General features: G+C 42.9%; 1 long non-coding RNA gene across 1 annotated transcript in view; it reads right to left on the bottom strand.

Moving 5' to 3' along the window:
• The window catches only part of LOC103347859 (uncharacterized), a 210,790-nt gene that overhangs the window by 8,221 nt on the left and 181,700 nt on the right, over positions 1-20,869 (bottom strand). The window lies entirely within an intron of this gene.

Below are 20,869 nucleotides of genomic sequence, written 5' to 3' on the forward strand. Positions count from 1 at the left end.
AAGAGGAAGAGAGAGACAGAGAGAATGCTTCCATCTGCTACTTCAGGCCCCAAATCCCTGCAACAGCCACGTCTGGGCCAAGCTGAGGCCCAGGGCTTCGAATTCAAACTAGGTTCCCCACATGGGTGGCAGGGACCCAATTAACTTGAGAAATCACCACTGCCTCCCAGGTGCTCATTAGCAGGAAGCTGGCATCAAAGCAGAGGTGGGACTTGAACCCAGGTTCTCTGATGTGGGGTGCAGGTATCCCAAGCACCGTCCCCCTCACTATGCCAAACACTTGGTCCTTTGAATACACTTACTTGGTAGTCCTAACCTGCATTTTCAAAGCTTTTTTTGTCAGTCGCCCTAGGTTGTCTATTATGTTTTTTACAAAAGCCCATTCTGTCGTATACAACTCCTAAAATGGGGGCTAAGCCCCCCAAAGTAAAATGTTTAAATGTTGAGTCCACATGAGCTTGGGACACAAAACGTATTTTCTTCTTTTCGTGTTTAATGAAGCAGAATACACACTGAACAGGACTCACCAAGAGTGAGTTAAGTGAACAAATGAGAACAGCCTGTGCCCCCAGATCAAGGTATAGGCGCTCCCGACACCCCAGAAACTTCCCTCTCACCTCCTGCCCCTCAGACTCCGATGCCAATCACTGTTATGGCCATTGGTTAGTTCTTAAGCATCATCTAAATGGAATGGCACATTCCATCCACACTTAGAGTATTTCTTCTAACTTCAGATAGAAAGCAGGTCACAGCCACCGTGCCCACCACAGGCTGTGGTTTTCTGTCCCAGCACCTGCCATCCTGCAATCGAGAGTCCCTGGGTGTTTACTGTGCTGGTGGGACCTCATGACAGCTGGAATTTGGGGTCCTGAACATGCAGATCCCACACAGACATTGGGAGTCTCACACGGGGGCCAGATTATCCCATTGTCTACAGGAGGATGGCTTATGGCTCTTAGCCTCTTGTGACAAAATCAAACCACTGGCTCTACGGCTTAAATGTAGGCTCAAAGTCTATGGCTCTCTTTTCTTAGCTGTGTGACTTGGGCAAAGTCTTAACCTATCTGTGTGCTGCTCTAGTTCCAGTCTCCACTATTCTATCCACTCTCCGTCCTGGAAGACTGACCTTTAAGGAAGGTGCATCTTCTGACCTCCAGCTGGGTTGGCCAATGGGAAGTGTTAGCAAGAGAGCAGAGGATGGGGATAGGGGAAGAGCTGACCCCTACAAGGAGGTTGCTTAGTAGGTTGCTTAGCTGGCAAACTTTCTGCCAGGGTCACTCTCAAGGCACAGTCTCTCTAGTTGCTCTCCCATTGGTTAATAACAGCTGCTTCTGATTTAACGCCATGGGACTGCACTATGCTTTACCGTGTCCGACTCCCAATCCGCACCCCTAAAAACCATTTTTAAAAAGCATTTTGAAGACAGAAGGAGAAACAGATGCAGGAGGGGTGGAAAGGAGAGGGGAGTGGTGGAGAGAGGAGGGAAAGAAGGGAAGGAGGGAGGGAGGGAAGGAGGGAGAGAGAAGGTGGGAGGAGGGAGAGAGAAGGGTGGGAGGGAGGAGGGAGAGAGAAGGGTGGGAGGGAGGAGGGAGGGAGAAGGATGGGAGGGAGGGAGGGAGAAGGATGGGAGGGAGGGAGGAAGGAGGGAGGGAGGGAGGAGGAGGACAGCAAACAACAATTATCCCAATCTCAGCATATTATCCGAGTCTAATTTCTTCATACAGAATGAGTTTTTGATTCTTATTTTATGTATGAGCATTAGATAGATTGTACACATACTGCTTAGAATTGCACCGACCAGAAAGTAAGTAACACTCATAGTAACTAAGTAATACTCTCACAGAGTATTAGAGAGGGCAGTGTACAAAGACTGGGGAACCCATCATCTTCACCCACTTTTTTGTTTGTTTGTTTTTCTACCACTGTAAATCAACCAAACCTATCCAGGCTGATTCCAACCTTCTCGGGCAGAGCCACCCCTCACCGCAAGACTGCAAATCATTTCTTTAGATACCGTGGGAGAGGAAGAGGAGGCCCATGTGCAGGATCAGGCTCAGGCGCAGCTGCCTAGGGCCCATGCAGGCCCTGATTCCCGCCCTCAAGCAAGGATTCCTTCCTAAGATCCCCACTGAGCTACTGCAACAGGTCAGGGCAGACTTCCAGTGCTCACTGAATTGTGAGTCTTCAAACAGCTCAACGTCATGGCTAAATACACGCATGGACCCCAGTCCACCACTGAGACTGCATCCTTTTGTGGATTCTCTTGCCATTTGGGAGGCTAGAAGTGCATGATCAAGGTGCGTGCAGGATAGGCTTGTTCAAAGGCCTCTCTCTGGGGCTTCAAAATGATGGTCTCCTCCTTGTGTCCTCCCAGGGTGGGCCTCTCCTCTGTACCTGTCTGTGGCCAAAGATCCCCCAAACAGATTCACCAGTCCTATTGCATTAAGACCCTTCCAAGCGTCCTCATTGTAAGTCAATTGTTTCTTAAAGGACTCTATCCCCAAAGAGCGTCACATGCTAACGTGCTTGAGCTTAGGATTTCAAGATCTGATTTTCGAGAGGACATGGCCCACGCCACTGTGAATCTCTGTCTGCCCAAAGTCATTTCTGGAGTCAGGCGGCAGGGTTGTTTATTTCTGCCAGCTGAGCACACTTGGGGAGAGATGCATTAATTAGCAATGTTTTAATCACTATCAAACAATAAGAGGGGAGAGAGAAAGGCACATGGCGCCCTTCTAGACCAGTGGCTACAGAGTTCCCTGTGTGTGTCCCCGTTGCCTTCCCAATAACCTAGGAAATGGGTGCGAACGCTACAAGACTCTTGGTGCTTTACATCTATGCAAGGAAAGGAACTGCTTAAGCTATTTTCTTCCTGGCACCAAGATGTCCTTCACAGCTGTCTGTGTCTCTGAGGACTGAGACAAGACAGACAACTCTTGAAAGACAGCTTTTCTGTCTTTCAACCAAACCCAGGGAAGCTGTAATTTCATTTTTATCAGGCATCCCACTCCCCCACAATTACAAGGCTGAATAAACACTGAAGCTGGCTACAAATTGCAGAATCACCACCCAGCTGGATTTCTCAGATGGAACAGAGACGCGTTCATCGTCAGCAACTAACTGTTGGTGTGCTCAGAAGCCAGTGACTGGACCAGGGGACCTCTGGGACAGATTTTGCTCTCTCTCTGTGATGTCATGGAAACAAATGGCCAACAGCCTGGAAGAAGACAAAATAAGTCCAAAGGCAACCCTTAGGATGACACAGTGAGAGCAGGCATGACTGTCCCACTCAGAGGTGGGAAAACTGCTTACGCCTGCTGTTGAGATGATGGGGACCGGACTGTGAAGGCTGTCATGACCCGTGCATTCCCGCCCGGCACCTACGCCCTTGGGCAGGTGGCCAGTCTCCATGGGAACAGTTCCCGCAGAACAGGACAGTGCTCTGGAGAGAAAATTCAAGCACACACAACCTCTCCAAGCCTCCCTCCAGTCTGAGATTATCTGAGTCACTGAGACACAGTCTGGCAAACACACTAAAGGGGCCCATCCCGGTGCACATTCCTGTAAGGTTAGAAAATAAGAAGCAGCCCAGAGAAAAAAAAGAAATTAACGCTTCTGCCATCTCTTCTCTGGGGTACTCCAGGGCTTACAGAGCTTGGGCTCCAAGTTTAAAACCATGGTCTATTAAATCTGGCTGAACACTAAGAATAAAGTGATAGAAACAGAACACTGTATTTTATATCCATAATTTCTTTTCATAGAATGCTGTCCTATTATATTAGGGAGAAAGGGCAAAATATTCCCAGAATGAAACTACTTATTATGCCATTCTGCTTTCATAACATTCGTGTTCCCATTGCCTTTTATGTAAGTAAGAGCTAAATAAAACGCCAGTTAAAACAGATACACTTTGCTTTAGTGTATAAACAGACAAAAACATTCAACTCAGTGATGCCGGATGAAGCAATAACCTTTGGGGGGCAAGGGTCCACGCCTAAGGATTGATGGAGTGATTCTGTGTTTTATCAAATCACTTAAGCCAAAAGGCAGCGTGAGTTAATTGGCAATTTCAAAGCAGTGCGAAGACACTTTCATGGTTTAAAAAGCATCCGTTTCCATTATCATCAATGTGATAAGTGTAAAGCCATTTTACATTGTTTCTACATGCATAGAAAGGGAAATACACTCTATTATGCCAAGGTAGATGGATTTTTTTTTTCTCAGCATCACTTCTCCATGAAAAATTGACAAGTTAGAGTAAGCATTTTTAAAACAGCGGTTCTAATGAATCACGTAGATGAAACAATACTGGTCTACTTTAATCACAGGTGACAAACAACTAAAGAAGACAAAATTGCATTTGTAAACATAAAAAAGCTAAAAAAACACACTGAGAAACAGAATCCTTTAACATATGGAAGAAACAAGGCAAGGTGATTGTTTTTATTAAAGTCAACTTTAAGATTTAATACTTACTAGTGATATAGTTTTTAAGATGGGTGTAGTATGAAAAGGCTTACAGGGGAGGGACATTCTCTTTGTTAAATTTGACCTCTAGGTACCCAGTCGCCCTCACTGCAATCCACTAGTGCCACTAATGTTTCCGTGCATAGCAACCTGTTATGTGCATACACAAATATATGTGCATGTGTCTATTTTCCAAGTTAAAGAGAAATACACAGGGTAGGTACTGTGCTGGAGCCCTTGGGACACCCATATCCCATCTCAGAGCATCGGTCTGAGGCTTGGCTGCTACACTTCTGACCTAGCTCCCTCCTAAAAGCACCTGCAGAGTGGCAGGTGACAGTCCAGGTACTGGGGTCCCTGCCACTGACACGGGAGATTCAGGTTGAGTTCTGAACTCCTGGCTTTGGCCTGGCCCAGATCTGGCTGTTGTAGGCATTTGAGGAATAAATCAGCAGACAGAAGATATGTCTCCTTCTCTCTCACTGTCTCTCAAATAAAACAATAAAAAAAGCCCATATTTTTAAAAAATTATGGCCAGGGGCTGGCGTAGTGGGTAAAGCCTCTGCCTGCAACACAGAGCATCCCATGCTGGCACCCAGCCAAGTCCCAGCTGCTCCAGTTACGATCCAGCTCCCTGCTAGGGCCTGGGGAAAGCAGTGGAAGATGGCCCCATTCTGTGGGCCCCTGCACCCACATAGAGATCCAGATGCAGCTCCTGGCTCTCCTGGGGTCAGCCTTGCCCAGTCCTGCCATTGTGGCCATTGGGGGAGTGACCCACTGGATGAAAGACCTCTCTCTCTCTCTCTCTCTCTCTAACTCTACCTTTCAAATAAATAGATCATTCAAAAAATCACTACGTATGCTATCGTTTGTGGCTAATTTTTATGTGTATATTTCTGGTATATTTGGGATTTATCTTAACCTGTTGAGAAAAGAAACCAACTTTTAAAAGAGATTTCGTATTTTCAACAAAATGTTTGAAGAACTTCAATTTAAAAAAAAAAAGACTTTTTCCTCACTGATTCAGATGAGGGAAATGTAGCTTCTGAAAAATAGGCAGTATGCTGATGTTTTTGTTTGTTTGTTTATTGTTTACTTAGGAGACATTTGTTTTTGTCTTATTTTTGCAATATCTATTCCCCTTTTATTATGGTTTTGTTTCTTTGGAATTGAGGAATTTTATTTTTGATCAATTTTTTCCTGCTTCTTTGGGGGAGAAGCATATGTTTCTCTCCCTTCTGTTAACACAGGGATCACTGAGTATAATCTAGATTATTCACCCATCTCTTCCCCTCCTAAATTGGCCCAGTCAGGACAACTTAATGTGCTGCTGTATTCTAGTTGTTCATATTTCACTTATTTTTCCTAAGACGAGATTCAATTTAACTAAATTATTATGCTATCATATAAACAGTACCGCTTTATTCCATAAATAAATAAAGCTTGGTCTCTCTCTCAATGATCCAGAATTGTTTAACAGCTTTGGAGTTCTGAGCAGCTACACATACCATAGAATTCACCCGGAAACCATAAGAACTAGCCTGCACTAGCCTATTGCTCTCACACTTGGTTCTCATCACCTGCAGGCCTTGCTAAAAGGGAAGCAGTCTTTCCAGGAACCCAGGGAAGTACCCAGGAATCTGCATTTATTTATTTATTTGACAGGTAGAGTGAGAGAGAGAGAGAGAAAGAGAGAGAGAGAGAGAGAGAGAAAGGTCTTCCTTCTGTCAGTTCACCCCACAAATGGCCGCTACGGCCAGAACTGCACCGATCCAAAGCCAGGAGCCAGGAGCTTCTTTCTGGTCTCCCACGCACGTGCAGGGGCTCAAGCGCTTAGGCCATCCTCCACTGCCTTCCCAGGCCACAGCAGAGAGCTGGACTGGAAGAGGAGCAACCAGGACTAGAACCGGAGCCCGTGTGGGATGCTGGCGCCACAGGTGGAGGATTGACCTAGTGAGCCACAGCACTGGCCTGGAATCTGCATTTCGAATGAGATGTTGCTGTTGTCCAAGGGACCACACTCTGAGAACCACTGCATTGCATCATCTTCTGTAATAAACAGCCCATAAACATGAATGACTCACTCACAGTTCCCATCGGCGCAAGTCACCGGACAGTCTCTGAGCTGTCCTGCCTGTCTTCCACAGCCCTGGCTGCAGGCTTCCCAACCTTCACAGCACAGAAAAAGAGGAAAAGCACAGTTATGCTCTGGCTGTTTAAGCTTCCACCCAAACGTGGTGTATTTCACTCCTTTTTTTTGATTGCATGGCCCTGAATAAGCCACACTGCCAAGCCTACATTTAAGGGAGAGGAGAAGGAAATAAAGAACAATTGGAGACAAAAACTCAAACTATCACAGGAATCACAGGAGGGGTTATTTGTTAAGTGGAAGCTGACAGCTTTGGTTTAATGCAAAGACTAGAAGTTTAAAAACTGCTACCTGGAAAATAATCCATTTAATTCTCTAAATCAATTTTTTTTTGTTTGAACAAATTAGAGGAAAATACTCTTCCATTTAACAAATAACTTGAATTCCAATGTACTAGAGGTTTTCAACAAGTTCATGAAATATGCAAGCTATAAAATACTATGCACAGGGGCTGGCGCTGTAGCACAGCAGGTTAAGCCGCAGCCTGCAGGGCTAACATCCCATATGGGCGCCGGTTTGAGTCCTGGCTGCTCCATGTCCAATCCAGCTCCCTGCTAACATGCCTGGGAAATCAGCAGAAGATGGTCTGAGTCTATAGGCCTCTGCCACCCACGAGGGAGACCCAGAGGAAGCTCTTGGCTCCTGGTTTCACCTGGCCCAGCCCTAACCATTGCAGCCACTTAGAGTGAACAGGGGATGCAAAATCTCTTTCTCTCACTCTCTCTCTTTCTCTCTTATTCTCTTTTTGTATCTCTGCCTTCCAAATAAATAATTGTGGTCTGGTCTCACTACTCATTTAGCTAAGCATAGAGAATGTGACATAATAAATGGAGAAAGGAGCATGACATGCTGTTTGAAGACAAATCTTGGTCTAATTTTACAAACTAATGGCACATAGGTAAACATGGAGAATACATGTGACCAATTTCAGAACAATGGAAAATCTAACATAAATCTTGTATTAAACCCTAATATCTCAGAAATCAATTAATGACTTAGCTATTCATTGATGCAGTCCTGTGGTCAAAATTTCCCAACTAGCTAGGACTTCAAGTAAATTCAGCCAAGGATAAATAGATGCTTTAAACACTGTTTTCATTTCATTTGAATGATCTGCTTCCTTAAACAAGTCACCTGATATTGTTTTTATTGTGACATCACTGTGACGGAGGATAGATAACATACAAGTTCCCTCTATTGTCAAGAATGAGAAGTAAAGATTTGAGCAGCCACGCCAAAGTTCAGATTGCTCTCCTATGTTTCAGAACTCCGTCACACACACACGCACACACACACACACACACATATGAATGACGCCATATGAGTGACATGATGCTGACGAACAACATCTTTATAACATAAGGAAACCTAACTGTGGTGCTGCCTATTCGCTTAGCAACTCTCCAATTTCCAACGGAGAAAGGTCTTGCCTCAACTAATTATTAATGTTGTAATAATCTGCCATTAGAATCAATAACTACTTTATTACTCACAGTACATGCAGTGCTGTAATGGACCCCCTCTGAAATAAATTTAGTGCCATGTCACAATACAGTATGATCTTACAATACTGCTAATGTGCACAAGGCATTCAAATATCGAATATTGGCAAGTCTCAGATTTATGACAAATGCGAGAAGAAGACGAATCCAGGTCAAGCGTTCGGGTCACTTCACGGAGGGGGAAAAATCAATACCACTCACAATGTATCTCTCACCCACAGCCTCCAGTGGAAAACCTGAGCAGAGAGTCTTCTATTTTTCAGTTTTAGTGGAAGAAATTCTTCTAGAATTGGGATCCGAAGGAAAAAAAAAAACAAAACCACTGACCAGGAAAGTGATCTAATCATATTTCTGGAGTATGCAGGGACTCGGGACTGGGCAGGAGAATACGCTTTTACTATTTTGAGCCCCATTTTTTTCCTGCAGGTTTATGAGATCTAAAATACGACGATGTAGCTAATGGTCATAGTTTCTCTTAACTGTTCCAGCTTTTGCGGATTTTATAACATTGTGAAACAATCAGCGATTGTGTTTGATTTACTCCATTCGTCTAATCATTCCTACATCCTGCAGTGCATTGCAGTTCTCAGGCAGATACTGCTCACAATGTTCTATTCCTCTGCTCCTTTACACGGCTAACAGTCACAGAGCCACAGGGTGGGCCCATTCCCTTCGCCAGTGAGCGCTCTGGGAGTGGACAGCCCACCCAGTGCTGACCAGTGATGCATAAGTGGATGTCAGTAGAGGCTTCTGGGAAAGGATCCTGCTCTTGACAAAGACGACTCTGAGAATAAGCACCCTGAATTTTATGCAGCGGCTCAGAGGTCTGCTGAAGCCACCTTGCAGTCGCAGGGAGCCAGCATGTCTGACTGCACAGAGTGCAGAGCTAAGTACCGCCACCTTCATGAACTTCTCTCCAAATGAGTCGGGAGATCATCTTCCCTTGGCGCCACCTGCACTTCGGATCAACGTCCCTTATTTCGAGCCATTCTGAGAGGCAATTCTCTATGTTATGGCCAAAAAGCCTCCTTATTGATACTATTAGTCATCGTTAGAAAATGACTGAAGATTGTTTTTCCTATTTCCTATTCTTTGATGTAAAGAGACGATAGTCTCAACTGCTTTATCAATAAGGATTAAAATGGCTAATGAGCCTGACCACAAAAATCCAAGTCCACTTTCGCTCAGATAAATGGCAGCAGCCCTGACAGATGGACATCCTCTGTGGCTGCCCGTTCCTGTTGAGTCCATTTTTATCTCTGAAAGGATTTTATCTCTGAAAGGCAACGTAAAATACTCATTTCTGTAAATCAGTGTGCTCTGAACAATAGTTCTCCTTGTGTACTTCCAACGAACATTGATTCCGTGCAGACTGAGACTGAGAGAGGTGAATCTACAAAACTGTGCCCAGTGCAGTGATGAGAGTTTATCATGTTCAGGATATTCTGGAAATGTGAAAGACAAGGACTACCTAATCTACCCTGGAGGAAGAGGAGACATCAGGGAAGCTGTCCTGGAAGAAGCCATGACTGAGCTGACTTGAGAACAATGATTAGGACTTGGCCAGTTGAAAGGAAGGTAATGGGAGAATAAAAATAAAACAAACAGGGAATGGCACTGTGGCATGGCAGGTAAAGCCACTGCATGCAGTGTCAGCATCCCATATTGGCACTGGTTCAAGCCCTGACTGCTCCACTTCCTATCTAGCTCTCTGCTGTGGCCTGGGAAAGCAGTGGAAGATGGCCCAAGTCCTTGGGCCTCTGCACCCATGGGGGAGACCCAGAAGAAAATCCTGGTTTCAGATCAGCTCAGCTTTGGCCATTGCGGTCATTTGGGGACTGAATCAACAGATAGAAGATCTCTCTCCCTCTCTCTCTCTCTTTGCCTCTCCTTCTTTCTGTGTAACTCTGACTTTCAAATAAATAAATCTTTAAAAAAGAGTTATGAATCGAGGCAGGGTGAGACAAGGAGTGACAGTGGGTGAAGGTCAAGTATGAGATTAAAAGCAAGGACTTTGGAGTCATAGGGTTCTGACGATTTCTGAATTTCAACCATTCATCGGATCAATAGCCATTAGTGGTACAACCTTTGTTTTCATGGTGTATACGTTCCCAAAGACATGAGTGACCAAAAAAAAAAAAAAAAAAAAAAAAAAAAAAAAAAAGAGAGAGAGAGATATAAAAGAGAATGGAATTGTAATGGACGTTATGAAGAAGAGAAAGGACTGACATAGAAATTAACAATGAAACCTACTTTAGATAAGATGATCGGTGCAGAGCCCTCTGGGAAGGCGCCAGGCTGAATGTAAAAGCTGACAAGGACCCAGCCTGAAGAAGTGAGGAAAAGAGCTTTGCCAGCCACTGCAGATTCCCTGATCAGTCACAGTGCCTTCGCTCACCACACAGCTAAAATCACTTGCCAAACCTTCGTGGAACTGCTCTCTCACCTTTCTTTGTAATTTTGTCACCCAAGTGTGCACATGTAGGCACAATCGCAAAATGTCAATCATTTATTCTCTCTATGTATGTAACTTTCAGGTTACTTGTAATGTATAGTCTCACCCTCTGGCTATTGCTTTTTTTCCCCTAATAATTTACATGTTGAAAATCTTGGCCATTCAATCCATAAAGTCACATACCAAGAGAGAAAGCAAATAACTGTTAGCAGTCCAGTTTCCATTTAGACAGCTCTTCTGTGTGACCACTCATACGTTTTGGCATCTTCTGTGAAAATTTAAAAACGATATCCCGGAGCGAGTCCAGGGAATGCACCTGCATCCCACACTGGAATAACCGGGTTCCACTCCCAGCTCTGGCTCCTGACTCCAGCTTCCTTCCAGTGCAAACCCTGGGAGACAACAGTGAAGACTCAGGTAACTGCATTTCTGCCACCCTCGTGCGAGGCCTGGGTTAAATTTCCTCTCCCAACTTCATCTCTGGCTCAGCTCCCAGTCACTGTCACCTTCTGCGGAGTGAACCGGAGAATGGAAGCTCTCAATTATGTATATATAATTATGCACATACCTACATATAGTATGTATATATAAGAGCCCACTCTCAGGTTCCAGGAGAAAGGGCTGCTCTCAACACACCCTTTTTCCAGGTGCAGTGAGGTCTGATTGGGAAACTGGGGGTGGAAAAGTCAGCACAGCGAACAGAGCTTCTCTCTGCAGTCTTCAGAGGAAGTTCTCTGAGCCAGTTTCAGCTCCTGTTTCTTGCGGGCCTCCGACAACGGGCCACAGTTGGACAGGGGGTCCTTGGCGACACCTGCCCACCTAGCACTGGTGACCACCTGGGGCAGATTGCCTAAGCCTGCTGGTCCGTGCCAACCTGCCTATGGCTCTGAGCCTTGTCCTCTGGGTGAGCCTCTCTCCATGATGGAGGCGATGATTTGTCTCCTGGCAAGAATCCTTTGCTTGGTTCCTTGAACTATTAAATGTTCCCGCGGGGAAGAGTGGTGCTCTGAGAATTCAATAGATATGTCTTCATTGCGAAATGCGTTCACCTCATCTAAATAAAAAAATTTAAAAATATTCACATAAGCATGTGGTCATCATGAAATGCATAAGCGCTAAACACGCTATTGACAAATCTGACAAGTATAGACTTTGTAACTTGAGTTACGGGTATTTATAATCCGCAACCACTAAATTTTATTCTTTGATGGAATTCATTACATTATATTGCAGAATGTTTTAGACCATCAATTTCCTCTTGTCAGACTTATTGGCTGAAATAGAGACTTTGTGGACACTAAGTCAGATTTTCATAATGAACTTTTAAATGACGACATCAAGTTCAGGAAAACATTGTTGCAGGTGTGGGTTTGGCAGGGACTCCGTGCCATGATGGGAACTTGAAATGTAAGACACTGTATGAATAAGTTACACCACTTAGGTAAGGGATCTCTACCAACCTACATTTCGAAATGGATGAAGAGTTGCACTATAAGTTAGCTATTGCAGTCCAGTATTGCTGCGAAACAGAGGAAAACTCAGTCAACTCTGTCTGCAGGCTTTTAACATCCTACTCTTTTGGAGTTTTTAGATATTCACTTCAGAGTTTCATTCCCACAAAGAAGTCATTATTCTGTTTATTTGACAATAAAAAGCCAAATATTTTAAAACAAAATACTATTAACTAACCTGCTGTTTCATAACTAATCACACATAACTGTGATATACTAGTTGCGCATACATGTATAGGTAGAAAGAAATTAGTGTTAACTACATTTACTGAAAAATCCATGTTTCATAGTTACAGGGGAATTTACCCTTGTTGGTAATTATAATTTAGAAAGTTCAATTCCAACTCTGTATATCATTACTTCTGCCAAAAGTGCATTAGTGCACCTTTATTCTTTTGACCTTAATATCTGCAGCTAATCCTTGATATTCTTTAGCAACTTTAGAGGTTAAAAATCATAATCTCCCATCTTCTTTTCTAAATTTTTAGAGAATTTACAAAAAGATGTACTTCTTTTCTAACTTTTTGATGGACATACAAAAGCTATACGTATTTATTGAGGACAAGGTTATGTTTTGATTCATATATTTATTAGATGATGATCAATCTGGGGCAATTAGCATATCTACCACCTTAAACATTTATTTCTTTACAATGAATGCATTCAAAACCCTCTCTGCTAGTTAGTTTGATACATACAATGCACTGTTGTTAGTTACAATCATTCTACCCTCCCGTGGGACACAAGAACTTACCCCTTCTATCGAACGTCAACAGTGAGCCCACTGAGTAGCCCCTCCCCAGAGACCCTCATCTGTACCATCTCCAGGCTCACAACCACTGCTCTGCTCTCACTTGCTACAAGATTGACATTTGCAGCTGTCAGACAAGAATGAAATCATGCAATATTTATCTTCTTGTATCTGGTCTATTTCACTTAGCTTAACGTCCCAAAGTCCAAAACTGTCTATGTTAAATATTTTATGTAACAAAATCGTTATTAGTTTAACGATAAAAGGGGGTCTTCTTTTTGCCAGCCTCATAGTCAACACTTCCATAGTTAGAAAGGGGGTAGTACAAATCGACAGTCTGTGTCTTCTATATGATTACTACTAAATAAAAGGCAAACGAGGCAAATACAAAAGCATTAGTGACTATTCAGTGAAAAGAGCATTAGACAGATAATTTTAAAGCTATTTATTTATTGTGCTTCTACTTTTAGATAACAATTGAGTATCAGAAATAGTTTCATCATGTCAAACAGCTTTCTGAATATTTTATCTCCTGCGAGCTATTTTCAAACTAGCTGTCATTTCCACTATTTTTATTTACATTTGATTTTGATGAACTCTTTTTTTTGTCTGCTGATTTTCCTCCGGGGTTTTGGTTTCTGTCATTTCAACCCCTGCTTTGTAGAGTTGCCTTCCTCACGTCCTCACTGAATTAATTACCTATAAATATGGCTTCAACGGTTCTGCTTCTCTTAGTACCTCTGTGTGGCTTCTCAAATTTTGTGACAAATCCGGTTGAAAAAAAAAAAAAAAATCCACCATCAGCCCAGGAAACCACACCTGTGAATTTAAATAAAGGGAGGGAACTCTGGCATCATGAGGTGCCACCCACTTTGAGCAGTCAGCTGGTATGTTGTGTCTAAATGCTTCAGCCAGGAAGGTTCTGCTTCAACTTGACCCCTATTCTGAACTTGAACTCTATTATATTCAGTAACTTTTCCTTGTTTCTTGTATTTTGAGGTCACTCAGACCTCCTAATTTGACTGACTTGAAGTCCGGGTTTCATTTTCATATGTTCTGTGTGTTGTTTATTTTTTGGTAGGAAGTAGCAATTTCAAGAAGAGAAATACCACTTTAAAATGAAATATTTATTCTAATGTGAACTGCAGGTTTTTTTATTTTAATAATCTATTTTTTTTTTGTATTTTTTGAAAGACAAAAGGACAGAAAGAAGTGGGGGTGGAGCAGACACTGATTTTTGGGAATGGTAGCCACTAGGACGCTCTCCAAATGCCTACAACACTCAGGACTGTGCCAGGCAGAAGTCAAGAACCAGGAACTTCATCTAGGTCTCCCATTCAGTAGCAGGAACCCAAGTACCTGGCCCATCATCTGTTGCCTCACGGGTCCATTATAAAGTACATCCTTAAAAAGTAATTTACAGGACACATCATCTCATAACACAATTTGTTTATTTTGGAGGTATTAATATGGTGTTAATCACTAGGAATTTTGGAATGTGAAAGTCTTCAGAGCTACCTGGTGTTTCAAGGGACTTTGGTGACACACTGATGCCATGTCACAGCAGTAAATTCAAAGAATAGAAATAGTCCTGAGAGCGAATTTTATTGCCATATGGTTTCTTATCATGCGTAATATTAAACTGTCATATTTTCTGTGTTATCTGAAAATGAACATACGGAAAATACCCAAAACGCCAGATCTGCATTATTGAAAAAAGCGTCAGAACGTCTTGACTCGAAACACAATTTAAAGAGAAGAACAATAAAACAGAGTCCTAATTAGAGAAATAAATATTAGATATCAAAGAGTGCCCGCGAAGGCAATGGAGACTTTCATGAATGAAATCATTGCATTCTGGAAAATGACTGAGAATTTTGACATAAAACCTTCACCAGGTATCAGTTTGCTTTGTCACTCCTGGCTCGGGGGTATCAGGGCAAATCCATGGATTTTCTGGCTTGCTGAGAGAAAGCAGAGAACGACATGAGCTTTGAGAATTGCATCTTTTCTACTTCAATCTCAGCTGAAATCCTCAATCCAAGCACATACACTTGTGAGCTCCAGGAAATCCATTATCACACTTCTTTTAATCATTTCACTGTACTGCTAGACTTTTCTGTTTCAGTTCTAATTCAAAGAGTGCTTTTAACTTCAAATGGTTTCCAAGACTCTTTCTTTGCAATAAAGGAACATTTTAAAATAAAATACTAAAAGTTTTATAGGGAAGAATAAGTTTCTAACGTTTTACACATATAAATTATTTGGGACTGCTTGACAGCCATGTCCGTTAATTGATTGTCCGAACAAAGTCCCTCTGTCCCTCTAATAATGTGCTCAGGCACTTTCTACATAAATCCCTAGGATTTTTTTTTTTAAACTTAGTCTTGAGTAAACAACGCAGATAGGAAGTACAACATTTCCAAAGCCACAAAGGGGAATCTGTTCACCTTTTAAACTCTCCAAACACGCTGCCTCCCAAAATACAGACAATTATTTCCAAAGTCGCATACAGTCCACACACACACACACACACACACACACAGTCACTTCCACGCACAAACAGTAATATTCTCTATTCATTTCCATCTTAAATGTTTTATTTCACAATATTCCTTGACAATTACTCCACAGCAAATGGAGATGCGGAAGAGCTGCACAGAGGCGCAGTGCCTGGGGGGTGTCCCCACCCACCTCACTAGTCCTCCACGCTGTCTAGAGAGGTTACTCCTCACCACTTGCTGGGACTATCACTGCGGACATTAATCTTATCTCACACTCACACATACACCTGTGTACTTGTAGGGTAAATTCTGACAAGTGACAGGGCTGGCTCCACGGTTCTATGCATTATCCATTTCAATAGTGGAGCTCAACTAGCAAGATCAGAATACAACAGCGCCTGCCTGGGTCTCCCGACCTCTCAGGACGCATTTCAAAGGTACTTATTTTTGCTGGCCTTAAAGCTGAAACACCTATGACCCCTCTCTGCCTGCACAACCCGTCGTCTTGTGAGAGCAACCTGTTGTGACTTGAAAAAGGCACCCTGGGCCCACCCCCACCATGCTTGGACCAAGTCTCCATCCTCAATCCATTAACCGTTCCCAAAGACTCTGGGAGCCAAACCCAAGTATGTGGGCATTTGGGGAACATTCAAACTACTACCCAAACCACTACAGATTCCCATTAAAAATGTCTGTGCCTTATACTCTTTGGGTGTTATGTTTGGAGAACTTTCTGCTAGCTTGTTTGATTTCTCTCTTATGGGAACTGTCCTGGGGATTTCCACTTCCACGAATATAATTCATAAATCAAAGTATTTTTTCTATAAAGCCCTTTTAATGCATTATCTGAGAACTTATTTATGGTCTGGTATTTAATATTTTTGTTAATTTCTGAAATAGGTGCTGGTTTTTAATTTCTATTGGATATGAGTACTTGCTCTGTTTTTCTCTACAATTTGAATGATCCCCACTATCCAAACTTTTCGGTTTCGTTTTCTCATTTCACTATTGTGGCAGACAGACTGGCAGGACCCCAGGATCTCACTTTTATGGGGTCTGCACATCTATGAGGTCCTCTCTCCTTGGGTCTGGGTAGGATCTGTAACTTGCTTTTAATAAATAGAAAATGGGGTGGGGGGAGAGGTGCTGTGGCATAGCAGGTACCGATGCCGCCTGAGACACCAGCTTCCCCTATGCTGCTGGTTCCAAACCCAGCTGCTCCACTTCCAATCCAGTTCCCTGCTTACACACCTGGAAAAGCAGTGGAAGATGCCCAAGTGCTTGGCTTCTGCACCCATGTGGGAGACCCAGAAGAAGCTCCTTTCTCCTGGCCTCAGCCTGGCCCAGCCCTGGCTGTTGCAGCCTTCTGGGGAGTGAACCCACAGATGGAAAACCTCTCTCTGTCTCTCTTCTCTCTCTCTCTCTCTGTAACTCTTTCTTTCAAATAAATACAATCAAATTTTTAAAAAAATAGAAGATGGAAAATATTATGAGTTATTATGACACATAAACATGTCAAACTTATCTTGCAAGAGAACTCACATATCTGATGACTTTAATAAAGTAAGGAGATACATTGGGGATAACCATATACAAAACAGAACCAGGACAAGTGCCAGCCACCAGCCAGAGGGAAACTGAGGCTCTTAACGCCACAAGTCACAGGAACTGAATTCTGCCTGCATCGCATGAACTTGGGAACGGCTGCCTCCCCAGATGAACTTCAACTGACACTGCAGCCTTGCAGAGGGCCCAGCTGGAACTGTGAGGTCAGAGAAGAGCACGCCGCAGGCAAGCAGGTTTGCAGGGATGTTGTCACGCAGCTCAGGGTAACTAATGTGATTGTCAACTCACAGTTTAATTTCACTGTGATGAACAGATGTGGCCGGCACTGCCCACTTATGGGAACTGGCTGGTGGTTTCTTTGTGCCTTGATGAATGCACAGAACAAAACTGTTATTTCAAAAAGATGTTCTATGGGTATTTGCAAAGAATGCTTTCAAGATACAGCGCTCAGGGTATTCCAATTATATCTACGATGCTTATGTTATTAAAGTTTTCTCCATACTTGCATATATATGTTGTCAATGTAGGTTTTTGGATTGCAGGAAGTAAATTAAAATCTGCTACTCATTATGGGTTTCTATTTCCTGTGCTTTTGATTTATGGATTTTCATAATTATTATTTGGCACACAGATATTTATAACTGGAAAAATTTACTTTCTCTTATTTTTATCATTATAAAGAAAATTTATTTCTCAAGCTTAATGTTATTTGCTCTGACTTTTCAAATTTGTTATCTATTTTGAATGTGATTTTTGTCTTTTTAAATATCCCTAGGATGTTTTTGCACATACTTTTAAGTTTCTGAGTTATTTTCTTGAGATGAGTCACTTCCATATGTGCATGTATGTATGGGAGAATATGTGTATTTGTATGTGTGTATATATAGAAATCTTAGTTTTCAATCAATATTTCAGTAGAGGGAATAATTGATACCAAAAGCTAATTGATATTAAAGCTGTCAAATATTTTCTTCTATGCTCCCCTTCTTAATGCATTCAAAACCCATCTTTTATGTATGCTTTTCATTGTGTGTGGTTTCTTTATGTCTTTCTTTAAAGGCTACACTTAGCACCAATATTCTAATAATGCTGACACCCACCCCTAGGTTAAACAATTATTATTTTTAGTGAGGAAAAGAGGATTACACAATTCAAATTGTTTTGCAAAATATTTTAAAATAGACACTACTGATGACCCCATGAACCAAATGTTACACAAACAGGAGTGTTGTTTTTCTTTGTGATGTGTGTGACTATTCCCATTTATGGAATACCAGACCAGTGTCAATCCAGAAAAACAAGCCATCTCCTCTGTAGAACTTTCTCTTCAATGTGCAGTGAACACATAATTTTTTTTCTTATAGGACTATTCACTTTATTTTCGTGCCTTTTTCAACTCTCTGTGCATATTAAAATTGTTCCAAACTTTCAAAGTCAAGGTCAATTCTCTTTATCTCCAAAAACTTTTCCATTACTTTGGCCTCAAAACAGTTACTCAATATTGGCATGTGTTTCATGGTATTAGATTTATTCTTTAATTTCTTCATGGATTCAACAAATACTTCAGAATTATCACTTTTGGCATGGAATTGTGCCAGGACTTGGGGATGATACAATAAAAATTGCCATAGTCACTGACCTTGAAAAGCTCTCATCAAGTAGAATTTCTTCAATAATTTTAGTTCTATCACAAATATATCACTTGGAACAATCTGTCAAATTAAACGCAGTTAAACTATTTTAAGCATGGCCATTCTCTTACCATTGTAATAGCATTGCTTTTGCTGCATTTCACATTAAAGAAAATGCAAAGAAATCGTTGAAGAAAGAATTTACACTATTTTAAAATAAAAAAGAAACTGCATTTTCTATGCTTTTTAAAAAGCTAAATCAATGAATACGTACATTTGTTCCTCTTATTAAACTGAAGATAATTCACATTTTTTCATATGCTCTGTCAAATTCTGCTGTGAGGAGTATTTTTGTTTTTTAATTTAAGATTTATTCGAGAGGCAGGAAAGAGACAAAGTGCCCATCGGCTGGTTTGTTTCTCAAATGCCTGCATCAGCCAGGGCCAGGCTGCTGCTGAGCCTGGAAGCAGGGGACACAATCCAAGTCCCCCTGCGTGTGACTGAGGGCCAATTCCATGGCCCATTACCTGCTGCCTCCGAGTGTCTGTTCCGACAGGGAGTGGAGTCTGGAACCAAGGCCAGGAATCGAACCCACGTACTCAGTTGTGGCACAGGGTATCTTTGCCGTTGGTTCACCCTCCAATGGCCACTGCGGCCGGCGCGCTGCGGCCGGTCACCACGCTGATCCAATGGCAGGAGCCAGGTGCTTCTCCTGGTCTCCCATGGGGTGCAGGGCCCAAGCACTTGGGCCATCCTCCACTGCCTTCCCGGGCCACAGCAGAGAGCTGGCCTGGAAGAGGGGCAACCGGGAAAGAATCCGGCGCCCCGACCGGGACTAGAACCCGGTGTATCGGCGCCACAAGGCAGAGGATTAGCCTAGTGAGCCGCGGGGCCGGCACTACTGGCTTTATGATAAGGTTCCTAAACCCTGGATTAGGCAGCAGCCATTTTCCTTCTCACTTTTCTCAAGAGCTGATTGAGGGCCCAGCATCGTGGCTCAGCCAGTAAAGCCGCCGCCTTGGCCCTGGCAGCCAGTAGGAGTGCCACTTTAAGCCCCAGATGCTCCACTTCCAATACAGGTCCCTGGTAAAGCACCTAGGGAAGCAGTGGAGATGGCCAGAGTATCTGGGTCCCTGCCACCCAGGACCAGCTGAAGCTCCTGCCTCCTGGGTTCAGCCCGACCGATCGCTGGCCACTGCAGTTTTTCCCTGGGTCAGTCAGTGAATGGAAGATCTCTCTCTGTCTCTCCATATCTCCCCGTCTCCCTTTGTAACTCTGCCTTTCAAATAAATGACAACAATAAAAAAGAGCAGACTGAATGAATGGAAAATGAGGAAGACCGAGGCAAGACTGGTGTGCATCACCCATGATTAATAGAAGGGAGGCAGAGTCTGGTGAAGTCGTGCTGTGTTTCACTCTTTCCAAGGAGGCCGGGCTAGGGGGAGGGGGAGCAACTGACCCGTGAATGTGACAATTCAGCTCTTTCGCATCCCCAGTGTCCATGCAGCTAAATTTGACCTAAATAGTTTCAGTTTATACATGGTGTTCCAGGAAATTATTACTGCTCCCTTTTGTTTTTCAAAGTGGCCTTATTTGCACAAAAAAGTTACACAGTCCCTCCATGGGTAGAGCGGTGCATTAAGTGGAAGAGCAAAACTAGGTGATATCATGTTTGTTCAGTTTCTTGACTAAAGTTTCTTGGTCTAGCTTTTCAGATAGTTTCTAAATCAAACTGAGAAATTTTTAAACACTAAATGCATGTGCCAAGTCTCACCAGTCATTAGTGGGGAAGCAGCCAAGAGCCATGAAAAAGCCAGCCTAATAATATTCCAGCCTGATTCTATCAATCTTTTCTTAGTGCGCGGATTCCTGCCCTATGCAATCCCCAGTGAGTGTCAGATGAGAAGATGCTGATGGGGGCAGGGCGGGGGAGGGGAGGGTACAGATGTTGCATAAAAAACATAAATGAACGGACATGGGATCTATTTATTACCATGAATTACAGCCATAACTAAAAATATTTAAGAAACACCTGCCCAATTCGCTCACAAACAGAGAAAAAAAATAGTTCTTTCTGACAACGCGTCCACAAAGGAACCAAAGGTTTATTTTTTAAGTCCAAGGAACAGATATTAAGATTGACAACCAATTCTAGGTTCCATAGAGTAAAGCCAAAATCTTCCGAGTCCTCACCGTTTTATTTGTGAGAATCCATTATACCACCCTCTTCTTCACTCTGGACTCCTTCCGGGCCACCCTCAAATGCACTCTATTTGTCAGCAGCCATAAGGCTGTGGTAAGGACCAACACCCGAAGCCCAGTGGCTTCCTGCA

This window comes from Oryctolagus cuniculus, chromosome 6 (assembly GCF_964237555.1).
Source record: "Oryctolagus cuniculus chromosome 6, mOryCun1.1, whole genome shotgun sequence".
NCBI lineage: Eukaryota > Metazoa > Chordata > Mammalia > Lagomorpha > Leporidae > Oryctolagus > Oryctolagus cuniculus.